The sequence below is a fragment of the Trachypithecus francoisi genome, unplaced genomic scaffold (assembly GCF_009764315.1).
Source record: "Trachypithecus francoisi isolate TF-2019V2 unplaced genomic scaffold, Tfra_2.0 Contig00687, whole genome shotgun sequence".
Taxonomy (NCBI): Eukaryota; Metazoa; Chordata; class Mammalia; order Primates; family Cercopithecidae; genus Trachypithecus; species Trachypithecus francoisi.
The window spans coordinates 1-13,724 of record NW_022680823.1 but is presented as its reverse complement, the minus strand read 5'-3'; the positions used below and the strand labels follow the sequence as shown (position 1 = coordinate 13,724).

Below are 13,724 nucleotides of genomic sequence, written 5' to 3'. Positions count from 1 at the left end.
TGTCATCCTTAATTTGGTCCTAAACATCCTAACTTCAGTAACAACAGAATGTGGAAAAGTTCAAAGCCTGCCAGTGCTCTCAAAAACAGTGGAGGTTGTAGTGGAAGGCCCTTGGAATGAGATAGGTGGATGTATGGGAGATGCAGACTAAACTGCAGGACTGCTGGCTTGCAGGAGAGAACCGAGGAGGGAGAGAGCCGGAGGATATTCTCTTGTGGTTGGAACAAATGCCAGACACTGTTCAAAGGAGCCCGTATTTGTTTGTTTCAGTCTGTGTGAAGCACTTCAAATCTCAGTGAATGAAAATAGTGGGATTTTCCTTCTGCAAGTGGCGGAGCTCAGCATCTGGGCCTGGTCAGGCAAGAGACAGAGAAAGCCCAGCCCAAACCACTGACACCTGAGGATGACCATGGTGCTTACAGCTGTGACCCTTTGATCTTTGGGACTGACTTCTCTCACTTAACATCATATCTGGAGTTCACCAGTAATGGTTCATGTATCAGTCACTTGTTATTTTTTTTACTGCTGACGGTGTTCAATTTACAGATGCTTCCTAGTTTCTCCATGCCGTTTCCCAAAAGAAGTTGTCCATCTTTGCTAAATTTAGAATGACACTGACTTGCCCAGTGATGGCCTTTTTCACAACAGGGGCACACACTGGGGCTTTTCTGTTGTTTGGTGGTAGTAGTTCTTGCCTTTTGACTTCCTTTTCTACATTCCTTTTTTTGTGTCCAAATGGCCCACAAGTAAAGCAAGAGCCTGCGAAATGGGGCATAATTTTTCCAACTCTTAATCCAGCCATAGCCTGAGCTAAAAGAGTAGCCTTATGTAAGTTACCTCCAATGCCATTGCAAGCCTTAATATATTCAGCTAAGTGAGCCTTCCCTCTCAGGGGTCTAATAGCAGATTGACACTCTGCATTAGCATTATTATATGCAAAAAGCTGTATTACAACATCTTCAGCTGTTTTATCCGTTATGGCTTTATACACAGCCTCTTGGAGCCAAGCAATAAAAACCAATATATGGTTCTTTAGGTCCTTGTTGGACAGAACTGAAAGGATATTTTTCCCCTGTAACATTTATCCTTTCCCATGCCCGTAAGCACACCGAGTGCAGCTAAACAATGGCAACATCCTACATTACTGCTTGATTTTCTAATCCACCCCAATTAGGGCCGACTCCCATTGACTGTTTAAAGGAAACTGGCACAGGTGGCTGTGCTTGTGTATTTTCCCTTGCCCGAGTTTGAGCTTCATCAGACCACCAGGTTTTAAACTGCAAGTACTGAGATGGAGTGAGAACAGATTTTATCAAAGTATCCCAATTATATGGTATTAACCTATTATCAAGAGCCACATTTTTTAACAAACTTTGCACAAAAGGAGAGTAGGCCCATATTGACTAACGGCCTGCATCAATACCTTTAACAGTTTGAAGGGAAAGGTGGTTTAATTAGAGAAACTGGAATTGCCACGCTTCAAGGTGTCTGTCAGCTCTAGCCTTTTGAATGGAATTTTGTATTGTACCAACAATTGCTCCAGGTTTTAACGTTGTAACTACAGGAGCAGTAAGTTTTGTAGCTAATACATTTTCTTGCCCATTAAGGGGAGAGAGAGGAGGTGGCCATTCACTTAATTCAGGAGTTGGAGCTGATGGGCTAGTAAAACATACTTTAGTTTTCCTTTGTTTTCCTCTGGTTTCTATTTTTCACATTCAGAATCTGTAGATTTTTTACACTTGTCCTCCTCTTTCTCATCTGAATCTGCCTCATCATCTGTTTGAAATGGCTCATAAGCTGCCTTTATTAGTGCCCACATTGACCAAAGTGAGACTGGAATTTTGCTTCATCTTTATATGCTTTTTAAAAAATATCTGCCAATTCTCTCCCTTTCATCCAATTCCATAGTCCCTTGTTCCGGGAACCATGGGCAAAAACTGCTTTCCTCTACTAATCAGTGATAACATATTCTGAGTACTAACTTTCACTTCCCTTCTTCGTAATAAATGCCTTCAGAAATTTAAATAAGCAGAATGTTTGCTTTCACTTTGTTCCATTGTTACCCTGGTTCTGCTGAGCTCTCAGCTTTCCCCTCCGAGATTGTTTTCATCAGGATCAGGTGTCCTTTGATGATGCCGCCTCCACTTTTACATGCTCTGCTGTTCCTTCACCGGGGTCTTTGTCGCCCCACATTGGGTGCCAGAAATGTTGGGGTGATCAAGCACAACACCAGGTCATTGGGGCGACGGAGTACAGCAGAGTCAAAGGAATGAGAGACAGTTTGAGAGAGAAAGATTGACCAGGGGACCATCGCGAGTGTGGAGCCTGTGAGGGCCCCGAGTTCTGGAAGCCAAGACTATTTATTGGTGATCAAACAAAGAAACAGGTGGTGAGAATGTAGGGGTCGAAAGGGCAAGCACAGGATCTACAGCTGTGATGGTTTAGCATTTATATGGAACATGTTCTGCTACTTGAGATAATGGGAATACAATTGATCTAGGAGCCTGGGAGGGCTGGAAGCAAGGAGCCAGCAAGTCTAGACACATTCCAAAGGCCGCGAGGGGTTTTGTGCCCTGAGCCCTGGATATTATGTCAGATATGCAAGCCCTGCCTCCGCTTCTTTCCCAACACTTGGTTTTTCCCCAACACATTGATTTCTGTATGTTTGAGCGTCAAATACAACACAGTCATAACAAGAATAAGAACATGTTCTTTGCAGCAACGTAGTTGGATCTGGAGGTCATTATCCTAAGCAAATTAACAAAGTAACAGAAAACTATGTACCACCTGTTCTCACTTATATGCGGGAGCTAATCATATTGACATAAAGAAGAAAACAACACACACTGGGACCTACACAAGTGTGGAGGATGGGAGAAGGGTGAGAACTGAAAAACTACCCATTAGGCACTACACTTATTACCTTAGTGGCAACACAATCTGTATATCAAACCCACATAACTCACAGTTTACCTATGTACCAAACCCTGCACGTGTACCTCTGAACCAAAAATAAAAGTTTAAAAACATTTTAGCTAGTTTTTAAAATGATTACTAATAGGACACCTGAATACACCACAGGCATTTCAAATGCTCTCTGGAATTTTTTTTTTTTTTTAAACAGCATTTCGCTCTTGTTGCCCAGGCTAAAGGGCAGTGGTATGATCTTGGCTCACTGCAAACTCGGCCTCCCAGATTCAAGAATTCTCCTGCCTCAGCCTCCCTGGTAGCTAGGATTACAGGCAGCCACCATCACGCCCAGCTAATTTTTATATTTTTACTGGAGATGGGGTTTCCCCATGTTGGCCAGGCTGGTCTCAACCTCCTGACCTCAGGTGATGCACTTGCTTCAGTCTCCCAAAGTGGTGAGAGTACAGACGTGAGTCACTGCACCTGGCCTATGACTTTTTTTTTCATTTGTGAGTTTTCTGTTAACTTTTAACATGAAAAAAACCCAAACTTAGATTTCTACGAATATATAAGTTAATCATCTGTTTTAAAACTTTATAGTCACATACACAAAAAACACCCACACTCAGCAATGAAACATATATGAGCACAGGCAAAAGTGAACACATTTCTGAACACCAAAGCAACATACCTTTGTTTCTGTATTATTCTAATTAATTAATTGATTTAAATTTATTTGTATTTATATTTGAGGTTTTAGTCCAAATGAGGTTTGAGTCAAATTTAGTTCTATGAATATCTGTATATTCCAATATCAATTATGAAATACATGTAAATGTATGTTTTAGTAAAAACACATTGTGTAATAAAATTACACAATGTGTTGAAATAACATTGTATTTTTGAAAAACGTGTCAGCTTTTTCTAATTTAAATAACATTTAAATATTAAATTAAAATAAAATATTAAGTATTAAATTTAAAAGATAGCGTTTTGCAATTTAAATAATGTTTTTCCTGCAATTGTTTTACATGATTTTTTAACATAAACTCTATATGTTGCTTATTTTACAATATTCCTGGATGCTAGAGAATCTCCATAAATATAGAATTAAAGTCACCCCAGGATTCCCAGGATTCACTCACAATGGCAGCTTGCTAGAGGGTGGTCAGAAAGTGTGCAAAGACAATAGGGACTTGGGCTTTATCATCAAAGCTGTAATGAGCCCCAGGGCTGAGCACACAGAGGGCAGCAGAAGCTGCAGAGCCCACTCTGGGGTACTTAGAGAAGGGGGAATGGGATGGGGTGATGTCTGCAGGACCCTGGAAAAGGGTGAGGAGAGCAGGGATTCTGCAGGTGGATGAGCATATTCTAAGGACTGTTACCTTCCCATACTTGGGTGACTTCAGTGATCATGAAGGGAAGGGAACTGACTCACCAGACATGGATGAGACAAAGTAAATGGACTTGCCGATTCCTTGAGCAGAAACTGAGGAATAGCAAAAGTGTGAACAGAAGAAGGGAAGGTAGAGAAACAGACTGAGGGGCAGAACTCCAGGAACCACCAAAGTGGAGGACAGAAGCCCTTAAAGTGATGTTTCAACTCCATAAACAGCAGATGAAAGGAAAATAAACTCAGCACATTCATATGCTGACTTATTGTTAGAAAAGTATTTAAAATAATGTGACTGACACAGTGCAGGAAACAGAAATCTGTTTGTGGAAATAGTTTAAAGTAAACATATACAATTTCTTCATTTTAAAATTTACTTAGATATTATTGCTAGTATTATTATAATAATATAAAGAATTGAATTATAGTTCTAAGTTACGATTTTGTAGAGGAGAGAAACATGCATTCCAAGAAATAAATGGCAAGAGATCCTGGGAAGACTTTTGTTTCACCAGGTGAGAAATTACAAAGCCTAAAAAAAGAAACACATCATCCCCAAGCACTTGACAGGGAGCCACTTCCCAAGAGAACCCTTGAGTCCTGAGTGTCCCCTTGTGTCCTGAGCGCCCCCTGGTGGTTCTGAGCGTTCCCTGCTATCTTGAGCGAATCCTGGTGTCCTGAGGTCGGCCTTATAGTCCTGAGCGCTCCCTGGTGGTTATGATCGTCCCCTGTTGTCTTGAGCGCCCCCTGGTGGTTCCGAGCGTCCTCTGGTGTCCTGAGCATCCCCTTGTGTCCTGCACGCCCCCTGGTGGTTCTGACCATTCCCTGTTATCTTGAGCTAACCCTGGTGTCCTGAGCACTGCCTTGTAGTCCTGAGCGCCCCTGGTGGTTCTGAGAGCCTCCTGGTGTCCTGAGCAAGCTGTTGTCCTGAGCACCCCTGGTGGTTCTGATCGGCCCTTGGTGTCCTGATGCCCTGTGATGGTTCTGAGAGTCCCCTGGTGTCCTGATCGCCCTCTAGTGTCCTGAGCACCCCCTGCTGGTTGTCAGCGCCCCCTGGTGGTTCTGAACATCCCCCAGTGTCCTGAGAGCCCCCTGGTGGTTATGATCGTCCCTTGGTGTCCTGAGCGCCCCCTGGTGGTTCTGAGAGCCTCCTGGTGTCCTGAGCAAGCTGTTGTCCTGAGCACCCCTGGTGGTTCTGATCGGCTCTTGGTGTCCTGATGCCCTGTGATGGTTCTGAGAGTCCCCTGGTGTCCTGATCGCCCTCTAGTGTCCTGAGCACCCCCTGCTGGTTGTCAGCGCCCTCTGGTGGTTCTGAACATCCTCCAGTGTCCTGAGAGCCCCCTGGTGGTTATGATCGTCCCCTGTGTCTTGAGCGCCCCCTGGTGGTTCTGAGCATCCCCTGGTGTCTTAAGCACCTTAGCCTTATGAGAGTGTGAGATGCAGATGGTCTGAGCCCTAATCTTGTTTGATGAAATGCATATCCTGCTCCATTTATGAATGTTTGTGGACAGAGGTCCTTTCACTGAAGAATAAGCCCCCTCAGAGTACGCTCCTCATTGTGAACTTTCATTTTATAAGTATAGAGACCGCCTGGAAGATTTCTGGAACCATCCCTCTCCATGACACTGAGAAGAGGCCTTGGCCCTATTCTGGACCTGTCAGGCACCGGCCCAGCTCATTGGTGACCTGAGACAGTGACTGCTGATCTCCTATACGAGTGTCCAGTAGGACCCTCTGAGATCCGCTGGGTCCTCCTGATCCAGTGTCTCTAGCACCTGCCCCGCGACTGATTCCCCAGCATCTTCAATGGAAGCACTCTTGGTTTAGAGATTTGCCCTGTGATGTGTAATTAGAGCTGATTTTCTCATCTCAGGAACAATAGGAATCAGAAGTTGAAACAGTAGTTTGGAATTCTTTATGAACTCACTGCTCCCAATATAATTGTCAAGGAATTTGTGTTTGTAATAATTTTGGGTTAATTTTGAACTCCACTTGTTAGTATTTTATGAAGTATTTACATACTTTCAGTTCAAATCCATAGATCCTCATTTTTACATATTGATTTCTGACTCACTTGGTAAGTGCCCCTGCCACACTCCAAGATCCATCACTGCCCTGTCACTCACACAGTGTAGGCAACATTACTGAACATTGAAATCTGAATTTCTTATTCATAGAAATATAGTGGCTACCACAATTCTCTATCCATTGAATTAATGAAACCATCCCTATTCTTCATATTCTCACTATTAAGATGTTAATAATCCCAGAAGCCCACTTTAAAAATAGTTCTCTTTGCCTTAAATTGTACGAATGGTTCGGATATCAGCAACTTGTTGAGCTCCTATTTTAGCTTTTTTTTCTGACAAAGGAAGACTCAGTCCTTCAGAGGAAACCTTCTCAGCAGCCTCCTGTGCACCTGCTCCAGGGCTGGAATCTGTGTTGTGTGGCTCCTGAGTGACTCTCCCGCCCAGCCCTTGCCTTGCAAGGAGGTTCCTGTTGGGGCTCACAAACATTTACCCCCAGCTTCTGTAGCCCGACATGAAATGGCTTTGTTCTGGTTTAGAATAATCTCTCAGTGACACCATATGCTGCTGACATCATTTCTTGAAACAAGTGATTAGCCTTACTAAACCTCTTGATCTCTGCAGGGGGAACCAAAGCAAGGATTATATGATGAAGGAGGAAGCTCCTTCTCTGAAGCTCTGTATTCACTTCATTAGTGAATCCAAAATGAATACAGAAACTTACAGGAGTTTGGGGAGCGATGTGTTTCTTCAATGGGCTCCTGCAGTTGAATGTTGCACCTGAGAATACCAGCAGGTCCAGATACATTCAGATGACACCCCACTCCATATCCACTATTCCAATAACACACATTTTCCCTTCTTCCTATTTTGTAGCTTATAGGAAGTGCCACCTACACTGACACTAGGCCCAGGTATCTGACATTTTCCCTAGAAGTCTAAAGCAAACAGGACCCAAGGGGATACTTGGGAAGTGCATGCAAGTTATTCTTTTCATTTTCTCAGCTAGGAATCCAGCAAAGGCTTCATGACAACAGAAGCTGAGGTCAGTCAGGGAGTTTTCAAGACCGTGGTCTTAAAAATGGTGATATCAGAGGCTTCAGATTCCTCTACTGTCTTGTCTCACTCTCTGCCATTTTCCATTAGTTTCCCTACGTTCTCCTCAGATAGAGTCTGTGCATTGCCACACTTGCATCTTTAATCCAGAGCCATCATCCTGGTGAGAATGGATTGGGCAGTGAGGGTAAGCACTCCCTGTTCTGACCATGGAAACCTAGAGACGCGATCGGCATCCTCTTCTGGGCTGTGACCGTGACCAGGCGTCACCGGGGGAAAAGCTCATTTTTGGCAGTTAATCCCTTTTGTGGTTTCAACGTCCCTAGACTATTTACTTACTTCTTACCCCTATTGGCTAACTTTGCTCATTTGTATAATAATGGAAGGATGGAAGAAAAATCTGGAACGGAAGATTCGTTCACATAAGGTAAGGTTCTGGAAAAGTCCTTTTCTGTAGAAGCTCCTGAGACAGGCTCCTGGTATGTTTCTCAGTAATTAGTCATCTGCAATTCTGATCCATAGGAAATGCATTTGGATTTTATTTTTTAGAATCCTGAGGTTTCTAGAGAGAAAGTACAGAAACTTTAAAAGTAAAAGACTCTCTGGAACTGTTGCATTTACCGAGTCCACATCTGTCTTTCAGATGTCTGTACTGCTTGTCATGTAGTGCCCTCAATATCTTGTGGCTTCTGCAACCTCTGTTCTAGTTAAGTAAGTGTCAACTGCCATTTTAGTCATGTCCGTATATCCCGTTTTTGGAGTGGGTAAGATTTCTTGTTACTTTAGTTACTTGATAGATTCCAAAAAGTGTTGACATTCAGATTATGCAGATTTCTTTTGACATAAAAATGAGGTTGATGAATTTATATATCTACATTTTGGAGCCTAAACCAAAAGTACAATCAAGTGTCACCTCAGATGTGTTACTGGAGGCAGAATTCTGATCTCATTACATATAAGTGGTACCTGGTCGACATAAATGAACAGGCAAGGAAACAGAAAAAGGACATGGCACAACATTTATGAAAAAGTCTCAGCAATTTTAATTTTCTTCTGAGGAAGCTGAAATTGTGAAAGTAAAACAGTGTGACTGGACATGTCTCAGGTGAAGTTGTGTTCTGGAAAATGTCTCCAGTCCTCGGCTGGATCCAGTAGGTGCACTCAGGCCCCAAATCCTAAAGGAGCGACTTGTATTCCTTAAACAGATGATATTCCAATGAGAAAACTGTTCTCAGGTGAGCTGCAGAGCAGGGAGGAGGAAGTGGAGGTGGCCTTGGCTTCCCAGAATTGCTGAAACTTGAAGACCAAGGCCACCTCCTCATAGATGGAGCAGAGATCCACCTATGAGTACATTACATCCGCTCTGTCTTCAGGAATCTTGGGCTGTGGGGGAGGTGAAGGAATGTGATTTATTCCTTTCTGCTAAGGCAGTGTGCTTCACAGAAAATGAACTGAAAATTTAATACATATGCTTTTTGCCATAATAAGGGAGAGAATATGAATAATTCATGGCAATGCAAGTGGTCACTTCAGAGCTGGCAGAAGGAGCAAGTGCACAACTGAGAGAAGGAAGCCCCCTGCCCCCGGAAGCAGAGGCTAAGACCATCCCCTGAGAAGTGCCCTCCAGATGCTACGTGTCAGTGGAACCTGGGCCTGTGCCTGGGATCTGGTGCGTAGTGTGGAGAGCAGAGCACAGCTCCATTCCTCCTCACTGTGTGACCTAGGATGTGACCTCTTCCTCTGAGCTTCATTCTAACTAGGTGTTAAAATCAAATAACAGCAGTAACTTTACCTGTAAACTTTCTGATAAGAGCCAGTGATGATCAGAATTGTTATCACTGTTGTTGTCCAAACCCTTAAATATCATAAAAATACCTGTGTGTCCCCTCATGTCAGACCTCAGAGGACCACCTCGCAGAGAGCACACCTGCTTTGTTTCTGTCACAAACGTGGTATTGGAACTGGAAAGTATGTGTACCATGTTATAGAATTTATATCTTAGTTATGTTACATTGGATGAAGTTAGAATCACTAAGTGACAGTTAAAATTTTAGGTGGTGGGATATCTAAGCAAACTGTCGATGGTGTGCCTTCATTTCTCCTTGCTTATTATAGATAATGGAAGAGGAGAGAGAAAAATTAAAGAGAAAACTATTGACCAATAGTCAGATGTTTTATAAACAAAGGAGATTTTCACATCTTCTGGAAACCCCATTAAATTAAATAAATTAAGGAATTTGAAGACACTTTTCCACATTCTAGATGCATGTCTAATACAGATTTAGATTTAAATGCACAGAGATAATGCAGAAAATGGAAATTCAGCAACAGATCAGTTTGCCAAATAGGCAGATTTAAACTAGTTTGTAATTTTACCTAAATACTCAAAGAATAAACCCCAGATTCAAATAGCAAGTGATACAATTTCAGTGTTAGGTGACTGGTTGAGAGAAGCTTGAACTAACATTATTTTGATGAATCATATATCAATAACAAAACTTTGTCCAGTGGTCCAAATTTTCAAGGGGCTGCTTGAGTAAATAGTTTCTACCTCCCCTACCTGTGATTTCTGGCAGAATCCATCACCCTCTAAAACCCAGGGACCGTTAAGAACAGAGACAGAAGTTTGAATACTATGAAGTTTTGAGAGACCCAAATTACTGCCTGGACTGATTGGTGAGGATGATCTCTATAAACCTCGTCTTTGAAGAGTGTATGGTGGCTTTTGTTATAATGAACAGGTAGCAACAAAGACAGTCAAGGAAAATGAAAGAGGAGGGGCACATGGTCCAAACAGAAGAACAACATAAAGATCTAGAAACTCATATCAATGAAAACGAAGCATATGGATTACCTGGAAGAAAATGTAAAGTAAATGTTAGAAACATGTTCAATGAGCTAGTGGCATCATGCAAGAACAATGTGAGAATTTTAATAGAGATAAAACATTTAAAAGATGACTAAACAAAAATATTGATGCTGAAGAATACAATAAGTCAGACAAAATTTTTAAGAGGATTTTAGACCAGACTAGATCAAGTCATAAAAGAAAGAGTAAACTCAAAGAAAGATCATTTGAAATAGTAGAGACAGAGAAGAAAAACTTAAATGAAAGAAATAAAAAAGAGTTAAAGACTTACGCATCAGGAAGCGCAGTGAAAATGAAATTTTATGCATTGAGGAGTTATGCAAAGATAAGACAAAAGGGGTAGTGAAGGAAGAGGGTGAGAGAGAGAGAGAGAGAGAGACAGAGAAAGAGAGACAGAGCAAGAGAGGCAGAAAGGTTTTTGAAGAAGTAATAGCATAGAAACTTTCTAAATCTGGAGAAGCAAATATTCGTCCACATCCATGAAGCTCTATACATTTTACATAAGGGAAACCAAATGAGAAAAATCAAAGATAGTTTGAAACCACATTATTAAAGGAAAGGTTTTACAAAACGGAAAGTAAAAGAGCAGATTTAGCAGATTTCTCAGCAGAAGATTTTCAGTTCCGAATGGAGAGGAATTATATTAGATAATGTACGGTTTATTAACAGAGATTATTTCTGAGAAATGTATTTCTAGTCAATGTCATCATTGTGCAAGTATCATAGGGAGAACTGACACAAACCTACAAGGAATATCCTACTACACACAGACTATGTGGAATTGCACAATGTTTCCGGACAACTAACCTGTACAGAGTGTTATGGCACCAAACACTGCAGCAAACTGAAACGCTGTGGTAAGTATCTCTCTATCTAAACACATGTAAATATGGAACATCCTTAGTGAAAATACGGTATTACAATGTTATGTGGCCACAAACATATATGTGGTCTATTGCTGACTGAAACATTGTTAGGTGGCCCATGACTGTATTCAAATTGCTGGGGAAAAAGAATGAAAAACAAGCAAAACTCTGCCAATCAAGAAACCTTACCATGTAAATCTTTTGTAAAATAAAGGATAGGTAAGACCTTTCCCAGAGAAGCAAAAACTAAAGGAATTCTTCAACACTGGGCCTGCCTTAAACACTAAAGGGTCTCAACTAGGGCTGCAGAATAATGACATTGCTGCATCAGCTCCATTCTGGCCTCTACCATGTGACAGTTTTGTGTGAATTTTCTTTCTGCTCTCTCAGAACTTTTTTTCTTTCTCATCTACTAACTCCATTCTCCTCTTAATTCTCAGTTTGTTGAAAAGATTCATATTTAGCTAAGAACATTATAAACTTCAGAAAAAAAATTTCATCTTAAACTCAACAAATTTAATTACCTGTCTTCACGGATGCCCACCTGTTCTTTTCTTGTTTTCCTATGGGATGTGATCCTTGTTTCTACTTCAGTCCAGTCCTTATTTCCATATGCATGAGGCGTCCAACCATCACACACCCAGGAACATCTTGGAGGAAGGGACCCTACCATTTGCCTCATCCGCCTTCAGGTGCACAGTGGCCATTCCTTTAGCTGTTGTATGTGTTTTAGGGCTTTCCATTAAAAAGTGTATTTCACTATCTCCCAAATAAAGTTCCTGGACCTTAAAAAGTGATGTGGTGTTGGGGGCATTGACAGCCAAATTTCATTGAAAGTCTCTTCTGCCCTTGGTAATTGAGGAAGACTGGGAAGAAGGGAACAAAACTCAGACCTCATGTAGCTCCTCATTTAGCGATAGATTCAGTGCAAATTTAGAAAGTTGAAGACATAGAGTAATGTTGGTGTGGTTTTCTGTGGTATGCTAAGGAGACAGCAGAAGATGGTCAGTGGTCAGTCTCCATCCAGCTGGTACCCATTTTCCATTAGTTAGGTCGTCAGAAAAGATAAAAGACAACTTTTGTGACAAAGCCCCAAGGGCTTCATTAAAACAATTTGCCCAGAAATTGGTCAACAGGGACATGACAAGTTTTTATACCACAGCTACTATTTTTTGCCTACTTTATGCAGAAATCTGAGAGATGGGATCAGCCTCAGAGGGCTGATTCTCCATCCAGGGGACAGCGCTAACAGAGTTATGAGTTATGTGGTATTAATCTGTCTGGGTCTTCATAAGAAGACAACACGGAGTGGGTGGCTTACACAACAAATATTGATTTTCTTAGAATTCTGAAGTCTGAATGTTGAAGATCAAGGTGCTGGCAGGGTTGGTTCTTGGTGCGGCTTCTTCCTGGCATGCACTGGGGCACCTTCTAATACACTGCGTCTCCACATGGCCTCTTCTCTGCGTGCACGTGAAAAGTGAGAGGTCTCTGGTGTGTCTTCCTCTTCTTATAAAGACAGCACATCTACTGCATTAGGTTCTCACACTTCTGACCACATTTAACCTTAATTGTATCATTAAAATTCCTATATAGATCCATTGAATTTAAGGTTTCAGCATATGAATTTCAAAGAGGGCACATTTCGATTGATGATACAAACCAAGAGATGGTGAGAAGCATTAGAATAGACATTTTTTTAATCACTAAGGAATAATGGGCCATGCAGGAACTTGTAGGAAAGTTCCTAGTAATTGGTGAAACTTCAATTGTAAGAGGAAAATGTGTCTTCCTCCTTTCTTTTCTGGCAGAAGAATGTGAGGAAGCAGAACCACAGATATCAAAGAAAGAGGATCCCTGGGGACAGCTGAGGTGCTGGTGAGGAGGGAGACCACTGAGCAGATGAGGAAGCCCCGCCCCCTGCACCTGCTCCTGACCCGGCCTCCTGCTCTGTGGTCCCCGCGCGCGCCCCTGCTGGTCCTGAGCGGCACCTGCGCCCGCCCCCTCCGCCTCCCTGCAGGGAGGTTTGTGTCTGGGCTCACACTCTCACCTCCCCTCACTGTGTCGCTCGCACAGTAATACACGGCCGTCGGCCGTGTCGCAGTGGTCACAGAGCTCAGCTTCAGGGAGAACTGGTTCTTGGACGTGTCTGTTGAAATGGACTCGACTCTTGAGGAGGGGTTGTAGCTGGTGCTCCCACCACTACCATAGATACCCAATCCCCTCCAGTCCCTTCCCTGAGGGCTGGCGGATCCAGCTCCAGCCATAACCATCGCTGATTAGAGCCACCAGAGACAGTGCAGGTGAGTGACAGGGTCTCCGAAGGCTTCACCACTCCTGGGCCCGACTCCTGCAGCTGCACCTGGGACAGGACCCCTGTGAACAGAGAGACCCACAGTGAGCTCTGGGATCAGAGACAACCTCCCATATCGTCATATTTGCATCCCCGAGACACTTACATCTGGGAGCTGCCACCAGGAGGAGGAAGAACCACAGGTGCTTCATGTTCTTGCACAGGATGTCCATGAGTCTCAGAGAGCATTTTCCATGTGAGCTGGACCCTGAATTTAGGAAATGTGTGGTGGTTTCCTGTGGGTGCCTAA

The 13,724-nt window shown here is 42.6% G+C and overlaps 1 pseudogene; it reads right to left on the bottom strand.

The window, feature by feature from the left end:
- Positions 1–8,637: 8,637 nt before the first annotated feature.
- On the bottom strand, positions 8,638–13,679 carry LOC117087745 (annotated as a pseudogene).
- Between the last annotated feature and the right edge of the window lie 45 nt (positions 13,680–13,724).